A 20,174-nucleotide genomic window follows, 5' to 3' on the forward strand; every position below is an offset into this window, starting at 1 on the left:
GTCTTTTTCAGAAAAGGACCCAGAATATCCACAGCTACTCGCTGAAAGGGAACCTCAGTGATGGAGAGGGGCTTTGACCTGGTCTTGGGGTTTTCCCACTCTTTGACACATCTCACAAGACCAGACATAAGTAGAAATGTCCTGGCCATTCCCTCCCAGTGGAATGACTTTCCCAAACAGTCTTTGGTTCTGTTCACCCCAGCATGGCCACTAGGATGACTGTGGGCTAAGCTCAAGAGCTTTAGCCGGTACTTAGTATTTTGGTTGCTTTAGTTATATGGCAGTGTTAGAGGGTCTGTATCCCACCCTGGCAGAGAAAAAGTAAACTGGAGCCAGAGAGCAACTAGTGCACCTTTTTTCACCTGAAGGGTGGGCCAGGACCAATTTAAGATTAGGTCCATGTGGGGGAGGAGTTGGATGGTTGAATTAAGGATGAGAAGCAGGATAACTAATGAAGGAAGGACTTTAGGACAGTAGAAAGGAGACCCAGAGGGGAGAGTAGGTCTCAGGATCCTCTCCTGAGTAGGAAGCACTAGCAAAGGACCAGAAGAGACTGCGGGAAGCCACAGGAGTGGCGTGAGCTCCTGTAGTGAGTCTTGATGAGAGGACAAGGGAGGAAAGAGAGACAGAAACACAGAGGGCTTTGGGAGATGCAGATAGGAGCCAACCTTCAGGGAGAAAGCTCTGGGCGGCACTGGTCAGTTCAGAAGCCAGAAAGAGCTCTGCCGAGCTCAGGAGGAGGCAAAGAATCTGTGGAAGAATTAGCCCAGGAAGGGGTGGGAGAAAAGGACTGAGAGATAGATTGATGTACGAAGTTGTCCAGGAAGGACGGAAGGAATCTAAAAAAGCGGACTTTAGTTACTTGCTTCAAAGTCCCTGCACTGGAACCCAAAATACAGGGAGAGCCTGGGCTCCCCTACAGCCACTGAGGAAGATGGCATGAAAGCCCCCTAACATAAGGGTATAAAGACTGCTAATGAAGACTTGGCGTATGGTCACTGGACTACAGTTTAATATGGGACTCTGTTACCGCAAGAGGGGTGGGACTGAATATGACCTGGTAAAAGAGCTGAGTCATGAGACGACACAGACCATTATCAGCCTGGAGTGGCTGTTGGCAGTGGACTCCAAAGGAAAGCCTGCTATGTCGTGCCCGATCTCAAGGGAGTGTGCTGGCTGGTGAGTCACTCTTCGTCAAGCACTTTCCTCAAATTAGTACTTGATAATAATAATAGAATAAAACAAACCTGGTTTCTAACAATTGTTAACAGTTGATTACAAAATGTTTGTTAATTATATACATTTGATAATTGAGTCAGCTTTAAAAAGAAATTAAAGTGAGGTCCAGTATATTGCTTCTCTACTCAAGCCACTTATCAACCCTTCAAATGCAAATTAGATTCTATGTGTGTCAATTCTTGTTTAATCAAATGAAACCACAATGGCATTTTTTCCTCCTACCATAAATGGTCATTTCAATTCAACTAAAAACCATAAAGGATCTGATTAAACTGATTCATTGTATAAAATCCATTGGTTTTAGAGAGCTTTCAGAAAGCTATGCAAAGCACTAGCCATCAGTAATTCAGAGGCAGGCTTGGAACAGATTGGCTTGTACCTAGCACATGCACAGTAAACAGTGTGACAGGCTTGGCACTAACATTGAAATCTTGGGACCACCACCATCTTAATCCAGGTAGTTGTTTATGGCTCAGCTCCTTGGAAACGGAGTACATTTGGAAAGCAAGAAATGTCATGTTTGCCTTTTATCAAAAACAAAAATAAATTGCTGTGATCCTGTAGACGCTGAAGCCCTGTCTTGACTAATGGAAGTGTCATTCTGTCCTGATGTTTGCAGAAAATGTTTTTACTAATGATGTTCTGTAGTTTTCTATATAACAAAAGAGAATTTCCTGCTGATAAACAAACAGCCGCAAATGTACTATTTTCAATATAGTTTGAAAAGTCTGTGTAGTATAGGAATCCCTGCTTACATCTGATTTTGTGCAGTACTGATCCAAGAGGATGAAATGGGAAAGAGTATTAGGTGATCTGCATTCCTCCAATGCTGGTTCTCTACAATATATATTTTTAGTGTTTTGTTCTCTTTAATGTGAAATGAATGAACTGAAGAGAAATACATCTCCCACAGGGAACTATTCTGCAGTCAGGAGATTTTATTTATTTATTTATTTATTTATTTTTAGGGAGAAGAAGTATGTCTGTGGACTGAGATTCAGGATATCCATGTTTGGTTGCTGGCTCTGCCACAGACTTTCCAGATTACCTTGGATAATCACTTAATCTTCCTGTGCCTCAATTCTCTATCTGTAAGGTGGGAATAATGCTTCCTTTCTTCCACCCTTTATCTGTATTGTCTGTTTCTGCTCTGTAACACATACCTCTTACTATAGGGTAGTCTACACTACGAAATTAGGTCGAATTTATAGAACTTGATTTTTTAGAAAGCGATTTTATACAGTCGATTGTGTGTGTCTCCACTAAGAGCATTAAGTCGGTGGAGTGCGTCCACAGTCCCGAGGCTAACATCTACTTTTGGAGCATTGCACTGTGGGTAGCTATCCCACAGTTCCCGCAGTCTCCGCCTGCGGGCTGGAATTCTGGGTTAAGCTCCCAATGCCTGATGGAGCAAAAACATTGTCGCTGGTGGTTTTGGGTACATGTCGTCAGTCGCCCCTCCCGCCGTGAAAACAACAGCAGACCATCGTTTCATGACTTTTTTCCATGAGGGAGCCATACTGCTTTCAGCAGACAGTGCAGTAGGTCTGCAAACGGTCATCATTGAATGACCGCTTCCACTGCCACTCTGCTCTCCTGATGCTATGAATCCACCTCACAGGTCCTCTATATGACCATCGTCATCCACCGCTTCCGTTGCCACCCTGCTCTCCTGGTGGTCTCGCAGGGCTGCTTCCGCTGCAACTCTACTCAGCTGCTTTTCTCTCGCCATACTACAGCAAGCGTGCAGCCCGCTCAGCTCTTGTGTCCTAGCAGCAGACGGTGCAGTAGGTCTGCAAAACTGGTCATCCAACCACCACTTCCCCTGCAACTCTGCTCTCCTGCAGACGCCATAGCACGGCAAGCATGAAGCCTGCTCAGATCACCGCGGCAGTTATGAGCATTGTAAACACCTTGTGCATTATCATGCAGTATATGCAGAACCAGAACCTGCAAAAGGAGGCGCGGAGGCGATGGCAGCACGGTGACGAGAGTGATGAGGACATGGACACAGATTTCTCGCAAAGCACTGGCCCTGGCAATTTGGCCATCCTGGTGGCAATGGAGCAGGCTCATGCCATGGAACACCGATTCTGGGCCCAGGAAACAAGCACAGACTGGTGGTACCGCATAGTGTTGCAGGTCTGGGATGATTCCCAGTGGCTGCAAAACTTTCGCATGCGTAAGGGCACTTTCATGGAACTTTGTGACTTGCTTTCCCCTGCCCTGAAGCGCAAGAATACCAAGATGAGAGCAGCCCTCAGAGTTCACAAGCGAGTGGTGATAGCCCTGTGGCAGCTTGCAACACCAGACAGCTACCGGTCAGTTGGGAATCAATCTGGAGTGGGCAAATCTACTGTGGTGGCTGCTGTGATCCAAGTAGCCAATGCAATCACTGAGCTGCTGCTATCAAGGATAGTGACTCTGGGAAATGTGCAGGTCATAGTGGATGGCTTTGCTGCAATGGGATTCCCTAACTCTGGTGGGGCGATAGACGGAACGCATATCCCTATCTTGGGACTGGATCACCAAGGCAACGAGTACATAAACCGATCGGGGTACTTTTCAATGGTGCTGCAAGCACTGGTGGATCACAAGGGACATTTCACCAACATCAACGTGGGATGGCCGGGAATGGTACATGACGCTCGCATTTTCAGGAGCTCTGGTCTGTATGAATAGCTGCAGCAAGGGACTTACTTTCCAGACCAGAAAATAACAGTTGGGGATGTTGAAATGCCTATAGTTATCCTTGGGGACCCAGCCTACCCCTTAATGCCATGGCTCATGAAGCCAAACACAGGCAGCCTGGACAGTAGTCAGGAGCTGTTCAACTAGGCTGAGCAAGTGCAGAATGGTGGTAGACTGTGCATTTGGATGTTTAAAAGCGCGCTGGCGCAGTTTACTGACTTGGTTAGACCTCAGCGAAACCAATATTTCCATTGTTATTACTGCTTGCTGTGGTCCACAATATCTGTGAGATAAGGGGGAGACGTTTATGGTGGGGTGGGAAGTTGACGCAAATCACCTGGCCGCTGATTACACGCAGTCAGACACCAGGACAGTTAGAAGAGCACAGCAGGATGCGTTGCGTTTCAGAGAAGCTTTGAAAACCAGTTTCGTGGCTGACCAGGCTATGGTGTGAGAGTTCTGTTTGTTTCTCCTTGAGGAAAACCCGCCCCCTTGGTTCACTCTACTTCCCTGTAAGCCAACCGCCCTCCCTTCCTCCCTTCGATCACCGCTTGCAGAGGCAATAAAGTCATTGTTGTTTCAAATTCATGCATTCTTGATTAATTCATCACACAAATAGGGGGATAACTGCCAAGGTAGCCTGGGAGGGGTGGGGGAGGAGGGAAGCACCGGGTGGGGTGGGGGAGGAGGGAAGGACAAGGCCACACTGTACTTCAAAACTTATCGAATGCCAGCCTTCTGCTGTTTGGGCAGTCCTCTGGGGTGGAGTGGTTGGGTGCCTGGAGCCCCCCCACCCCCTGCGTTCTTGGGCATCTGGGTGAGTAGGCTATGGAACTTGGGGAGGAGGGCGGTTGGTTACAAGGGAGCTGCAGTGGCAGTCTGTGCCTTTCATGCACCTCAACCATACGCCGGAGCATATCAGTTTGATCCTCCAGTAGCCTCAGCATTGCATCCTGTCTCCTTTCATCATGCTGCCGCCATCTTTCCTCTTGATCCCACCACCTCTCCTGTCGCTCTCCTGTCCTCTCGCGTGTCCCTCCTGTCCTCGTATTCATTTTGTGCTTTCCTGGACTCTGCTATTCTCTGCCTCCACGCATTCTGCTGGGCTCTTTCAGTGCGGGAGGACTGCATGAGCTCAGAGAACATTTCATCGCGAGTGCATTTTTTTCACCTTCTTATCTGTGCTAGCCTCTGGGACGGAGATGCTAGTTGCAGCGTTGAAACATTTGCAGCTGCAGGAGGAAAAAAAGGGAGATTAAAATTGAAAAAGACACATTGGCCATTTAAAAGGAGGGGCTGATGTTTTTGGGTTAAAATGCAGCACAGACCCAACTAACCCCCCCCACACACACACACACCCAATTCTCTGGGATGATTGCTTTACCCCTCCCACCACTGCGTGGCTAACAGCAGGGATGATTTCTTTTCAGCCACAGGCAAACAGCCCAGCAGGAATGGCCACCTCTGAATGTCCCCTTAATAAAATTCCCCTATTTCAACCAGGTGACCATGAATGATATCACTCTCCTGAGGATAACACAGAGAGATAAAGAATGGATGTTGCTTGAATGCCAACAAACGCCGGGACCACACACTGCCATGCTTTCCTATGCAATGATTCCAGACTATGTGCTACTGGCCTGCCGTGATAAAGTGTCCTACCATGGAGGGCGCAATAAGGCTGCCCTCCCCAGAAACCTTTTGCAAAGACTTTAGGAGGACCTCCAGGACAGCTTCACTGAGATGTCCCTGGAGGATTTCCACTCCATCCCCAGACAAATTAACAGACTTTTCCAGTAGCTGTACTGGCCGCGAATGCAATCCAAGTCTTCAGGGCAAATTAATCATTAAACGCTTGCTTTTAAACCGTGTATTATATTTAGAAAGGTACATGCACCAGAGCTGCCTTCTCCGTCTTCAAGGTCCAGAAGCCCAGGTTAGGAGGGCACTGTCTCCGGGGTGATAAACAGTTCCTGGCTGTTGGGGAGAATGGTTTCTCCACTTGCCTGGTGTGTGCTATCTTCAACCTCCCCGTCCTCATCATCCCCAAAATCCTCAACCCTGTTGCGTGAGACTCCCTTGCAGGATTCTATGTACAGGTGTGGGGTAGTTGTAGGGGCACCCCCTAGAATTGCATGCAGCTCATCATAGAAGCGGCATGTCTGGGGCTCTGACCCCGAGCGAGTGTTTGCCTCTTGCGTTTTTTGGTAGGCTTGCCTGAGCTCCTTAACTTTCATGCAGCACTGCTGCGGGTCTCTGTTTCACCTCTGTCCTTCATGCCCTTGGAGATTTTTTTCAAATATTTTGGCATTTCGTCTTTTGGAATGGAGTTCTGATAGCACAGATTCATCTCCACATACAGCGATCAGATCCAGTACCTCCCCTTCGGTCCATGCTGGAGCTCTTTTGCGATTCTGGGACTCCATTGTCACCTCTGCTGATGAGATCTTCACGGTCACCTGTGCTGATCAGCTTGCCACACTGGCCAAACAGGAAATGAAATTCAAAAGTTCACTGGGCTTTTCCTGTCTACCTGGCCAGTGCATCCGAGTTGAGAGTGCTGGCAAAAGCAGTCAAATGGAGCACTGTGGGTTAGCTCCCAGAGGCCAATACCATCAAATTGCATCCACACTAATCCAAATTCGACCAGGCAATGTCTATTTCAGCGCTAATCCCCTCATTGGGGAGGAGTACAGACATAGATTCTAAGAACCCATTAAGTCAACAAAAATGGCTTCGTTGTGTGGATGGGTGCAGGGTTAAATCGATCTAACACTGCTAAATTCAACCTAAACTCGTAGTGTAGACCAGACTATGTATGTACAGCCTCTAGCACAATGGGACCTGATCATAAGTGGGGCCTCTTCATGCTGCTGTAATAAAAATCAATCTATCATTAAAAATAAATTAGTTAAAGTTAAAAAGCTAAGTTAAAAAGTCTGGGGCTGTTCATCTTAGAAAAGAGATGATGAATGGGGGAATATGATAGAGGTCTATAAAATCATGAATGGTGTGGAGAAAACAAATAAGGAAGTGTTATTTGTTCCTTCTCATAACACAAGAAACAGGGGTCATCCAAAGAAATTAATGGGTAGGTGGTTTAAAATTAACATAAGGAAGTACTTCTTCACACAACATAAGGTAAACCTGTGGAACACATTGCCAAGGGATATGTGAAGGTCAAAAGTATAACTGGGTTCTAAAAAGAGTTAGATAAGTACATGGGGGATAGGTCCATCAATGGCTATAAGCCAAGATGGTTAGGGATGCAACTCCATGCTCTGGGTGTCCCTAAGCCTCTGACTGCCAGACGCTGTACCTGGATGACAGGGGATGGATCATTCAAATTTGACCAGGTATGTTCATTCCCTCTGAAGCATCTAGCACTGGTTGCTGTCAGAAACAGGATACACGGATAGATGTACCATTTGTTTGACCCAGTATTGCCATTCTCATGTTCTTAATAAATTTTTTCCTTTTCTTAATTTTATCACAGCATTCTGAGATCACAGGTAATAACTAAAGGAGCCAAAAAAAGTGAGAAAGTAATCTCAGATTTGTTTTCAGTAGCTTTGAGATATGGACCTAAAACTGCAAAAGAAATTTAAATTGCTTTTCCAATTAAAAAAATCAGGATGACTATATAAAAACTTGATTTTTCTGCCTCACTCCTCTTTAGTGTATCACCTTGCAGGTATACAGCTTGCCCTTCAAATGGATATAAAGTGCCTTGTCGACAAATGTTGGATTTCAGTGCTACCGTGGCAGGGGGATTCCACGCAGAGTTGAGTTTTGAATTGTGCAAAGGGTGGGAACCCCTTACTACTCTTTGCCCACCTGTGCAATGGAACCCCACAAGTTCTTTAGGGCTGGTCAAAACCTTTTAAAAATTTCTTTCTTTTTTTATGAAAATCCAAACACTTCTGAACACCAAATGGCTGAAACATTTTTGGTTTTCAGAAACTAACCATTTTTAGTTTATTTTTTTCCTTTTGTTGAAAAAAAATGGAAATTTTCCACAGACAAAGTTTAAGCTATAAATAAAAAACTCCCATTTCTTCCAAACTTTTTTGCTGAAACTATTTACCACTTTCTGGCCCATTCTGCAGTTCAGCTAAGTTGCTTCTATAAACAGAAGGAAGGGTCTTGGTGTATTCCTCAATTAGCTGTTTTTCCAGGATACTTCTCTCTCGAGTGCATGCTGCACAGGTTTGCCGGTCCTCCTGCTCTCTTATCCTTTTTGATGTTAATGAAGATGGCTGTCGGCAGATGCTTCATCTTGACCATGAAAGAGAGAGAGAAGTATTACTGTGGATGTTCTTAAGAAAAATGAAGATCATGATTAACAACAGACACTTGGAAGAAGAGATTAGCATAAACACTGTGTTCAAAGCACATTGAAAAATGTGGAGAAACTCATTACTGCTCGACTATATGACTGCTCTCGGGATTAAAGAGACATCCCAAAGTTTGTGTCGGCGTTATTATGAGTGGCCTCCCAAGTAAATAAATAAGTTCATATTGTTTCTTTCTCATGCTTTGTTGTGAAAAAAACACACATACACACAAAGCCCCTCTCCTTCATTCTTGATGCACATTTTCTTTTTTCCTTTGTTCTAGGGAAGAATAAATAACTGAGCTGTGCATTTTGCCAGCACTGGTTTTCTGTGAGCGACTATGCATTTTGAAGCCATGTAAAAGGAAAGTTCTCTGAAGTAGTAGAACATTAAGAATGGGCAAGCTCTTCAACTCAAATGAAAATTGGAAATGAGATGGAATAAATGCTAGCAAGAACTAGAGAATTGTGGTGTTGGAAAGATGGAAGATGAAAGGAAACTAGAAGAGCAACATCCTAATTAACCAGAAGTGGAAGTCCTACAACCGGAGCACACTTGTATAAATGATATATGGTTAGAAGACATTAAACCTTCATTTCTGAGGAACATTTGTGACTACTCAAACAAGAATAAAAAAAAATCAGACTAAATGCATGGCTTGGAGTATATTAATGTTATAAACAGCTCATAAGAACAACAGATAAAGGGCTGCAAAAAGATGTCCTTGGAATAAATACCTAATTCTGAAAGTCAGAGAAAATAAAATAATATATTAACATGAAAAGAAAAATTTATCAAAAGGAGTAAAGCTACTCTACTGATGTTTTTAGAACTTTGTCTCTGTGGATCTCAATATTCTTCATAAACATGAACAACAGTCCGTATGGTAACATATGTATTATTCCATTTTATGGTTGTGGGAAACAGAAGCCAAATATTTCATATGTGGCCACTGGTGTTTGGGTGTCTCAATTTTGGGGTGACCAGTGTAAGACATATATTAGGCTTGATTTTCAGAAGAGCTGAACACGCACAGCTTTAATTGAAATATGTAAATCCAGCCAAAGGTACCACTAATTAGTAACCTGAAAACAGAGGCATCCAAAATCAGTGGCCACATCTGAAAATGTGGCAATAGCCAGGGATGAAAGTAACTTAAAGGACTTACCGGTACGCAGGGCAGCCGGGGTCCTGGGCAAGGTGAGGGGGCAGCTCTGGGCCCCCAGAAGAGGCAGGGCCTTGGGCAGAAGGGGCAGGGCTGGGGCCAGACTCCCCCAGCCAGCCCTTCAGCACTGCCGGGCCTGTGCCGCCCAGGGCTCTGGCGACGATTTGAAGGGCCCGGTGTTCCGACCGCTGCCGGGAGCCCCAGGCCCTTTTAAATCGCTGGGCCCAGGGCAGCTTCCCCTTTCTCTCCCCCCCTCCACCCCCATCAGGGGCTCTGCCGGTACCATCGATTATGTATCGGCAGCCACTTCCTTACCGGTATGCCATACCAGACCCATACCGGCTTACTTTCACCTCTGGCTATAGCTAACTTCTCCACGGTCACAGAAGATGATTGTGACAGAACCAGGAATAGAACGCATCTCCCTACTTAACCACAAGACAATCCTTCCTAATTATATTATGTAGGGATGAATAAATAAATATATAATAAGCAGCTTTCGCAGAAGCCTGCTGAGAAAGTGGCACAACAACATGATGTCCCTTCATGCATTTGATAAATGTTAAACTGTAAATGCGCTATATACCTTAAAAAATAACACAACAGTGTACAAAATACCAGTAAATATCAACCTAAAATCTGCAATAGCAGTGATTTCTAAGGCAAATAGCAAACAAGAGTGATAGCATAAATTATTCACAAGGAAATGAGTGATTCTTTAAAAGTAGACTCCCAAGAAAATGGTAATAAAAACTCCCTCTCTTTTGCTATGCCAAACCACAGTCAAGTACGGCAGCTTCTCTTACAATGCAACTTTGTGTGGTTCTTTTTATAACATGTATCACAAAACACTTTGCAAAGTTAAATAACACAAGGCCTGAATGGTATAGTTCTGAAAGCAGTGGCATACAATGATGGTAAGGTGAATAAATTAACCTTTAGAGCAGTGCCACTTCCAGGGAGTCAGGATGTTTAAATATGTCAACAAAATCCAAAGGGTTTAGTTATGAAGCCAATACCAAAATGAAAGAGAAATAATCGGGTACAGAGAAGAGAAAAGATATGGAGCCATAGTCTTTTCTGATGTAATTTGGTGCGGCTTTTTTAATTTCAAAGGGGCTGCCCCCAATTTACACACACAGAGAATATGACCTATATTTTCTTAGATTATCAACTCTTCAGGGTACAGACTGTGTTCTCGTGTTTAGAGCACCCAGAAAATGGAGCCCTAATATTGATTGGGCCTTCTGGGTGCTATGTCAGAATAAATGTTAAATAATCAGAACACTGTGTTAAGCTTTATATGGATTGACATAAAAACAGGGACCTACCCATAGGAGCTAGGTGCTCCTGGCATAGTTTCTAAGTCACAAGTAAAATTAACTAGCAGTTTACAGCCATGAGTTTACCCCCAAGAGCCAGCAGAACTCAGAATCCTACAAAACACAAAGCTTTCATTTGTCACATGACATTTGAAAAGAGACAGGGTGAATGACTAGGAGAGAGACACTGAGGCTGGTCCAGAGAGTGGGCATTGTCATGTAGGAGGCTCTTACACCAACCAACTGTATGGAGATTGCATGGGGGGAAAAGAAAGAGGCTGATGCTAGTGAGAGAATGGACAGCAGAGAGACAGAAAGAGTTTTGCCATTGTTTCTTCAAATCTGTCTCCCATGTTTTATGGATGCTTCCACACTAGCAAATTACTGCCTGTTTCCTGCATCAGTAGAACAGCATGGTGTAAGTGCTGGTGAAGAGTGGGCATGGGTGTTTTCACCACCATGTCTTGAGAACAAGTTTGAAAACCAGCATTTTCAAACAGTAACTGTTTGTTAATACACTTTATTTTCTCTTCTTTGCACTGTTTACATAAAGACCAAAGATATAATAGGAAACCATTGCCAGAGGGAATGGCCAAATCCAACAACGATGAAGGACTGCAGCTGGGGTAAGTTTATACTGTGGAACAAAGGTGAAGCAGGTGATGGCGTAGTCTGGAGTCACTGCAAATTGTGGAAGGAATCAATTCCTGCAGTGCTGCACTTATCAATATTAGTTCATAAAAGTAAAAGGAATTTGTTCTATTCCCAGATAATCCATGCACTTTTTTTTGGTAATATAAATACAGAGCTGCAGATGTAACCAGTTAATACTTTAAACTGACTGTAGAGCCTCTGAACAAATGCACCTCTCAGTTACACTGGTGTAAATCCAGTGGCTTCCATTGGAGCGGCTCTGCATTTGCCACGGTGTAACTGAGAACAGCATGTGGCCCACAGCCTTTGCGTAGCTGGGGATTCCTAAGGATTTTGCGGAAAAAATGATTTTTCTTTTCACCTCAGGAATTTTAAAGCATCAAAGCCCAACTAGGTTTCACATTTTTGAAAAAAAATGAATGCTTATCTCAAGATTAGAAATACCATTAAAGGGACACTGACAGGTCAATTTAGGACCAACATTTTGGATATTAAAAAATATGCTTTTACAAAGCCTAGTGTGAAAAATTCCCATGTTTTTTTAAATTAAATTAAATAGATCATTTTTCCAGGAAAAACTGTGCCCTGACACAGTAATTGTAATGTGTTACTAATCTAAGAGAACCACAATGTGAAGCTCATTAGAAACAAAAGTGAAATAGAATTTCTGCTGCCTTCTGAAGCCTTCAGTGGTCTGAGAGCATTTGAGTAATATAGAATTGAGGCTTTTTCTTATACAAGTGGAATTTTTTTACTCATACATATGATCTGGGATAGCATGTGGAAAACTTAGTTCTTTAAAATGATATATTTCATATTCTATAATTAGATGACAAAAACAAACAAACAACAGCCCCCCCCACATTTTTCACTGAAGAAAGTCATAATTTGAATCATTATATCAATCTCTCTGTAACAATGCTACAGTATATGCACCTTAAAAGCAATTCCTAGTAGGTTCTTATATTTTAGTGAAGGCCTTTATATAATGTCTATAAAAACATGGTTTAGTTTTTGTGTCACTTTAGTTGGATGCCTTTTTTCTCTTTGTTTGCATATTATCTATGGCAAGCCATAGGCTTTACTGCTTTGGAGTGGCAGAATAGCTAATGTAGTTAATTATTCTATTCCATTGTAAAGAGCAATGGAGTGGTCATTAGAATCACAGAATATCAGGGTTGGAAGGAACCTCAGGAGGTCATCTAGTCCAACCCCCTGCTCAAAGCAGGACCAATCCCCAACTATATCATCCCAGGCAGGGCTTTGTCAAGCCTGACCTTAAAAATATCTAAGGAAGGAGATACCACCACCTAGGTAACGCATTCCAGTGATTCACCACCCTCCTAGTGAAGAAGTTTTTCCTAATATCCAACCTAAACCTCCCCCACTGCAACTTGAGACCATTACTCCTCGTTCTGTCATCAGCTACCACTGAGAACAGTCTAGATCCATCCTCTTTGGAACCCCCTTTCAGGTAGTTGAAAGCAGCTATCAAATCCCTCCTCATTCTTCTCTTCCGCAGACTAAACAATCCCAGTTCCCTCAGCCTCTCCTCATAAGTCATGTGTTCCAGTCCCCTAATCATTTTTGTTGCCCTCTGCTGGACGTTTTCCAATTTTTCCACATCCTTCTTGTAGTGTGGGGCCCAAAACTGGACACAGTACTCCAGATGAGGCCTCACCAATGTCGAATAGAGGGGAATGATCACATCCCTCGATCTGCTGGCAATGCCCCTACTTATATATCCCAAAATGCCATTGGCCTTCTTGGCAACAAGGGCACACTGTTGACTCATATCCAGCTTCTCGTCCACTGTAACCCCTAGGTCCTTTTCTGCAGAACTGCTGCCTAGCCATTCGGTCCCTAGTCTATAGCGGTGCATGCGATTCTTCAGTCCTAAGTGCAGGACGAAGAATATTATATTATACATATATTATAGTATATCTTTATGAAACGGAGCTTCAGAATTATTATTATTAATATTATTATTTATAATCAGATAAGAAGCAAATAACCATCAGTTACATTACTTGGTATATTTAAGTGCATATTGCCAAGAGGCATGCACGGCATGACGTGTAATGGATGCAGAGAATTTGACCTCTTGGTCACTTGTTTGATCCAGGTCAGTAGTGGCCAAAGTTTGGACACATCAGTAGCAACCCAAGTGACATTTCCAGCTGACAGCTGCTTTGTTGGCATGTAGAATGAATTTGTGTTCCTACTCTAGTTTGTAGGTACTAGATGTCCTCATTGGCACTAATAATCATTTTTATTAGCAGGCATATCAGAGACTGAACAGCGAAAGCCTTGAAGACTGAATTCCTGTCCTATACCCAGGGCTCATCACTCCAGAACAGTGCTGAGACATGATAGTGGTGGAGTAATGCAGAGTAACAATGCATTTCTGCTACCATGTTGTACAATTTCTGTAGATAAACTTCAGTCTTCCAAGATGTGTGCTTAGTACCTTTCACTAGCACACTCATTCTCAGCCTGTGGGTTGTAACCTACAGGGGATCATGGACAGCTGTCCGGATAACCTTGCCCTTCTCATGTTTCTAGTCTAGGTGTCCCAGCTAAATTGGAGGGCAGTCCCAATATGGAAAAGGGAATGGAATGGGGGTCCCGTAGGGGAACAGTTGAGAACTGCCACACTAGCACTAACTCCCTTTAAAAAAGAAAGTGTTCAAAGAAAATATCAGCTCCAGGAGAAAGCAGAATGTTGCAATCAATGTTAGGACGGGAAAAAAGATAGAAGAATGATCTGCTTGCAGAGTATTGTTACAAACAACAAGCATTGTTTCAGTGAATTACTGTGTTTCTGTGTACAGATGGTAAAAAATGTTAGCAAATCCATTGCTCTTAACTATGCAGCTATTGCTAATGCTCATAACATGGCTCTTACAAGCTTAAGGCTGAGCAGTTTGTCATCTCATTAAGCCCTTTGGAGACCATTACTCCTCAGGGGATTCAGCCAATTGGCAACAGTAAAGAAGAGCTCTGTTTCATATTTACTTATTTACAGAACTTGCATAGGCAAATATATACAGTGCTTGGTATCTATTTTTAACTAGAGATGGGATCCAAATAATAAAATCCTGAATCTGAGCTAGAGCAAATGATCCACGCTTTACCAGACATTTCCAGAAACTTATCAGGGTCTATCATCAATAGGGGATGAGTCACTGAGCGTGCAAAATGTGAAGTCACTGTTTAGGTGATGACAGTGGTGCAAAGTGACCAGGAAAATGGTCGAGGAGGACAACCAAAGAGAGTCTGGATGTAGTAACCTGGATCTGAAAGCTGCCTGTGGCTTCTTTTAACAGTTTTTCTGCTCTTGTTTTGTGTACATAAGGAGAACATATCACATAACGCTATGATCTACAGCGTGTCCCTATTCCCTTTTGCTGTGTGCACACCTATTCTCTTGGTATTGCATGTACCTAGAGCAATGATGCTATGCAGTAGACACCAAGCAGTATTCCAGTACAATATTTTTTGCTGTTCATCACACTTCCTTTTCCAGTTGCACAACACTTATTAGGCCTTTCATCTCTTTGCTAAAAATCAAATATACTCTTCATCATTTACTTTCTTCATTTCACTCACCTTGGACAGTTAAAAATAGGCTGCTCAGTTTCACATTCTTGTTCTCAAGAACGAGCACAACACTATTGTATTTGGCTTTACAGCACCGCAGGGGAATATTTAAACTTGTAATCAATGAGTCAGATTCTCAGCTGATGTAAATTTATGTAATTCTGTTGCAGTCAATAAAGCTATGCTGATTTATGCTATCTAAGAATATGCACAACTGATTTCAAATAAATAAAAAAATCCAGAGCTGAATATTTTTCTTCTTATTCTGTCCCCTCCTCTGATTCATTTAAAATAAAAGCTACCATCTGAATGTAAATTGTATGCTGACTGCAATACTTGCGGTGCCATTCCTGATGGAATGAAGGTCATCAAATTGACATAGAATCATAGAATATCAGGGTTGGAAGGGACCTCAGAAGGTCATTTAGTCCAACCCCCTGCTCAAAGCAGGACCAATCCCCAACTAAATCATCCCAGCCAGGGCTTTCTCAAGCCTGACCTTAAAAACTTCTAAGGAAGGAGATTCTACCACCTCCCTAGGTAACGCATTCCAGTGCCTCACCACCCTCCTAGTGAAAAAGTTTTTCCTAATATCCAACCTAAACCTTCCCCACTGCAACTTGAGACCATTACTCCTTGTTCTGTCATCTGCTACCACTAAGAACAGTCTAGATCCATCCTCTTTGGAACCCCCTTTCAGGTAGTTGAAAGCAGCTATCAAATCCCCCCTCATTCTTCTCTTCCGCAGACTAAACAATCCCAGTTCCCTCAGCCTCATCCCCTAATCATTTTTGTAGCCCTCCGCTGGACGTTTTCTCCCTTTATTCTCAGCTTGCTCATCTTCGGAAGCTTTGCAGGTAGAAGGTAAGTTTATAGCATTTTCTGAAAAATGTAAAATCCCCCTTTGTTTTAGCAAAAATGCAGCCCAAATCTAAGGGGTTCTATATTTTGCAAAACCAAAAACATGGTTTTGTCCATTACTGTCCGTTGCAATACGTTCAAGTGTCAAATGCTGTGAGAGAGTTATTGCTAGATTCACAATGATTTCCATATATGTGGGCCCAGGGGAAAACTAACCACCCCCCCAAAGCCTAACATTCCCTCCCAAGAGCCCCTGCCTCCCGCACCCCGTCCCTTAGCTCTCACTGTTGGTGTGCCTTACCCTTGGGTGATTGGTCCATCCCACTTCCTGGCCAGTCCCTGGTGCTAACAGGAGCCACAGCGTTTTCAGCAACTGGCAGGTCAGGGCCTGGCATGCAGGATGCGGCATGGTGTACACAGGAGCATCTCTAGTTATAGAGGTTGCACCAAGCTTCAACATCACTCATTCAAAATTTGCCATATCATCCCTCCCATGCCATCCCCCCCTACCCCCACCCCTCCACCCCATGACAGAGGAGGAGCCAGGCAAAAACCTGAGCAGCACTGCAATCCCACATGCCAGGTTACAACACCACTCACTCCAGTTTGGCCTGGCTACCTCCCTGCCATATTGTTCCACAGGTTTGGGGTCCCTCTCAAACAGGGGGCCCAGAGCAAACTGCCATTTATGCCCCCCCACACCTCTGCCCTATATAGCCCTGCATAGCAACAACTACTTATTTTGTAAGGTACTTGAAGATCCATTGAGTGTGAAAAGAAGAAAACCAACTGGTGGGTGTTTCCAGATTAGCAAAAGTTTTCTTTAAAACCAGACTTTCAATGGGAAAACTAGCGGAGGAGGAAGACGATCTACCCTTTGCGTTAGAACATTTTTTAATGTTAGAACAAGCTAATACCATAGAATTTTCTTTCTATAGAAAGAAAGAAATCTTTTATGTTTGTCAAATACTATTTTCTATTAAAGAAAGTGTTAACGTGAAACAAATTGCCTTTTGCTCATGCACAATTCTATGGAAAGGAACTTTAAAATGGAAAGTGTGCAGTGCCATATTCTGTATGATTATATATTAATTACCAAGCAGCTTATTAAGAAAAGATGTGTGTATAAATACCTTCTCCATACAGACACTAACTAGATGAACTAGGTAGAGAGTATACTAATATTCTCCACTAAAGAGCGAGAATAAGCAATTAGGTATCTTTTCACTGAAGAAAGGATTAACATAAAGACCCAAAATGTATGGGAAACATTAAGCATATACACTTTGTTTAATCAAAATGTACATCAGAATTCCCGATTCTATGGTACATGGATTTTATACTGGATCAATACAGTAAGGATATAAAGAAGGTGTTTTGTGTCTGAAGAGAACATATAGGGGCTGATTCTCTGCTCACTTACACCAGTGTAAATCAGGAGTAACTCCATTGACCTTAGTGGAGTTATAGAGGTGTAAAACTGCTGTGATAAGTTACTTGGGTCTAGAAATGATTAATTATGAGTGCAATAATTGTCATTTGAAACCAGTGAAGTTGCACCAGTGCAAATCAGGAGTGAGCCAGCAGTGAAACAGTCCCATCAAAATTTAATACTTTGCACTGGTCACCATTTAAAAGTAAATGTTTACCCACAGTTACATCTGAGAGACCAACTGAGAGATCTCCGCTAACAGCAGGTGAACAGCTGACTTTTTAAAGGTGACCAATGTACTTCTACAGAACATTTATATTGTACGAGAGTCTCAGAATGGCTTTAATTAAATCTGCTACTCTGTGTGGGCATGTGTGTAACCAATGGACAGTGTGCATTATGTGTACTTCTCTGTGTCCAATCCACAGAGGATATGAATGTCAGAGCTCTCAACTACAAAGCCTGGTTCTTTAACTCAGGCTGTCTACTCAAATTTATGTTTTCAGTTCCAGACATGCTGTGTCAGCCACAATGGTGGCCACTGCATATTACTCTGGGTGGAATTCTGCACCAAAAAATTAAAAATTCTGCTCGCAATATCTTAAAATTCTGCAAAATTCTGCATATTTTATTTGTGAAATTAACAAAATGTAATCATGCCAGTTTCAATTATTTTGGTAAGTTATTTCAAAATACCTGTCAGCAAGTATGTCTGTAACAATACAGACAACAAAAAAATTCCTCCAGGAGTAGAGAGTTAAAGGAACCCCTACGACAACCCAGTTCCTGTTTATTTGTTGTGCTTTTTCTTGGGCGCCTCAGTCTGGATGCGTCCCATGTGCCAGCTGCGCACATCTCGGGGGAAAACTCTGCCCCTCCAGTCTTTTAGTCTATTCTCGTTTTTACACTCTGTCCCTATAGAATTACCATATAGAGGTTCCCAAATAGCAGACACTGCTGGTGGTGGGAGGAGGAGATCAAAGAGGGGTACAGTTGGAGGGTTCTGGGGGGGGGGGTTTGTGGAGTGCTGGAGGGGGCTGTGCAGGGCACCCCTAGCCCAGAAACCCACACCCACTCCACCCAGATCCCAGCTGCAGGGCCAGACACCTGGCTCAGACATCTGCACCCCCTCCCCTCAGAGCCCAGGGATCCAGAGGGAGAAACAGCCTGATGCTGGTCAGACTGGGCTTGTAAGGAGTTTTCTGTGGTGATTTCAGTGTTGGGATATGCAGGGCTCACACTGTGCAGGGTCTCCATCCCTGATGGTCTGGGCACTCCGCTCACTGTGTGGCCATGGCCCACATACCGCCTCCCTCCTTCAGGGCATGCCAGAAATGGCAACTGTCAGAAACCCTCCAGCAATGTTCTCTATTTGCGAGCTGGGAAGCTGGGGGCTCTGCCGGGTACAGCGGCCCCAAATGGTGGCCAGAAGCTATGCAGCACCAATTCTGCGGGGGGGGGGAGGGGGAATGAAATTCTGTGCAGAACATTAGTTCTGTGCAAATTCTGCATTGTGCAGTGGTGCAGAATTCCCCCAGGAGCAGCATATGTAAGTATTAATACCTCCATTTCAGATGGAGACGCTAAAGTATTAAATAGTTAAGTGATTAGCCAAGGGTGAAACAGTGAGTGAGTGGCACAGCAGGAACCAGAATACACTGATAACTCCTACTCCTGGAGCACAACCTTTGGACCCCACCAAACACACAAGATAAAAGATACTGTTATCCAATAGCCCACCTGCATTTTGTCACTATATTGTAAGGTATTTACAGTACACAAAGCAGACCTGTGACTGTAGAGAACTTAGTAAAATGGTGTCCTGGTCCACGACTAGGCTACAATAATATATATATATATAAAGATCAACAGGAGACTGCACAGCTCTTACATTAACAAAGGTGGGGGAAAGGCAAATGACAACATAGGTATAATAACAACCCCCAGCTGAATATTAGTTACTACCAATTATTTTAATCCAGTTTGCAAAGCAGGTTTTACACCTAATATAAGCGGATCAAATGGATATGCATTTAAATGAGAACCACCCTCCAACAGACACACAGTAGAATTTGACCAGTGTTGAGAGAATTAAAATCACTAGCAATAACACTGCAAGTCCACAGTAAAGCTAAAGAGAACAGAGGAAGGAGTTAAAGGGTCCCGTAGAAAGATGTAGCAATGCAGATAAAAGTCCTGGGTAGCATTCTCTAAATAACACTTGATGTACTATAATATCTCCTTAAATGTTTTTCCATTCCAGAGTTTTGATGCTCAGCTGGATTTGCTCTTCCTAATAACTGAGGATCAAAATGTCAGAACAAGAATCTGAGGACAATGCCAAGAATTCTGTGTTAGCAGCAGAGTGTTAAAAGAATAGTGGTCCTATTTTTTCTTTCTCCCTAAACATCTTTCATTCATATTCAGTAAGGAAGTACTCGCCAGGCATCCAAACATTGTACCCAGATCCCAGTTTGTGATTTGATTATCTAGCTTAATCCCATTAGACACTGATCTTTTAAACAGCAGGAAAACTGCTGACAAAATGCCACCAACAACATTAAAATTCCATTCACAGGGGGAATTTAATATCACAATTAGCTGCAATGGCAACATAAGCATTATAATTGTTTACATATATTTAGCTACTGATTGGGGAATTAAAAAACTAGATATTTGCTAACCAACATGGGGGCTCAGTTGATCGATGTTGTTTGCTCCTAAGTCAGGAGTTTACCTTTCCTATATGTTGGTTAGAACTATCTGATACTTCAAAACACTTTAAATAATTAGGTGTATTGTATGTAACTCTCAAATAAAGAACCCACAGATTTCATTAATGGTGGAAAAGCAAAAGATCTAAGTACTAA

General features: G+C 43.1%; 1 long non-coding RNA gene across 1 annotated transcript in view; it reads right to left on the reverse strand.

The window, feature by feature from the left end:
• Nucleotides 1-4,742: 4,742 nt before the first annotated feature.
• The window catches only part of LOC141987313 (uncharacterized), a 77,583-nt gene continuing 62,151 nt past the window's right edge, over nucleotides 4,743-20,174 (reverse strand). Inside the window, exons 3-4 of the long non-coding RNA XR_012639492.1 lie at nucleotides 8,018-8,208; nucleotides 4,743-5,162 (exon numbers count right to left, since the gene is read on the reverse strand). This is a non-coding gene — a long non-coding RNA (uncharacterized LOC141987313). The remainder of the gene's footprint in view (nucleotides 5,163-8,017; nucleotides 8,209-20,174) is intronic.

This window comes from Natator depressus, chromosome 5, assembly GCF_965152275.1.
Source record: "Natator depressus isolate rNatDep1 chromosome 5, rNatDep2.hap1, whole genome shotgun sequence".
NCBI lineage: Eukaryota > Metazoa > Chordata > Testudines > Cheloniidae > Natator > Natator depressus.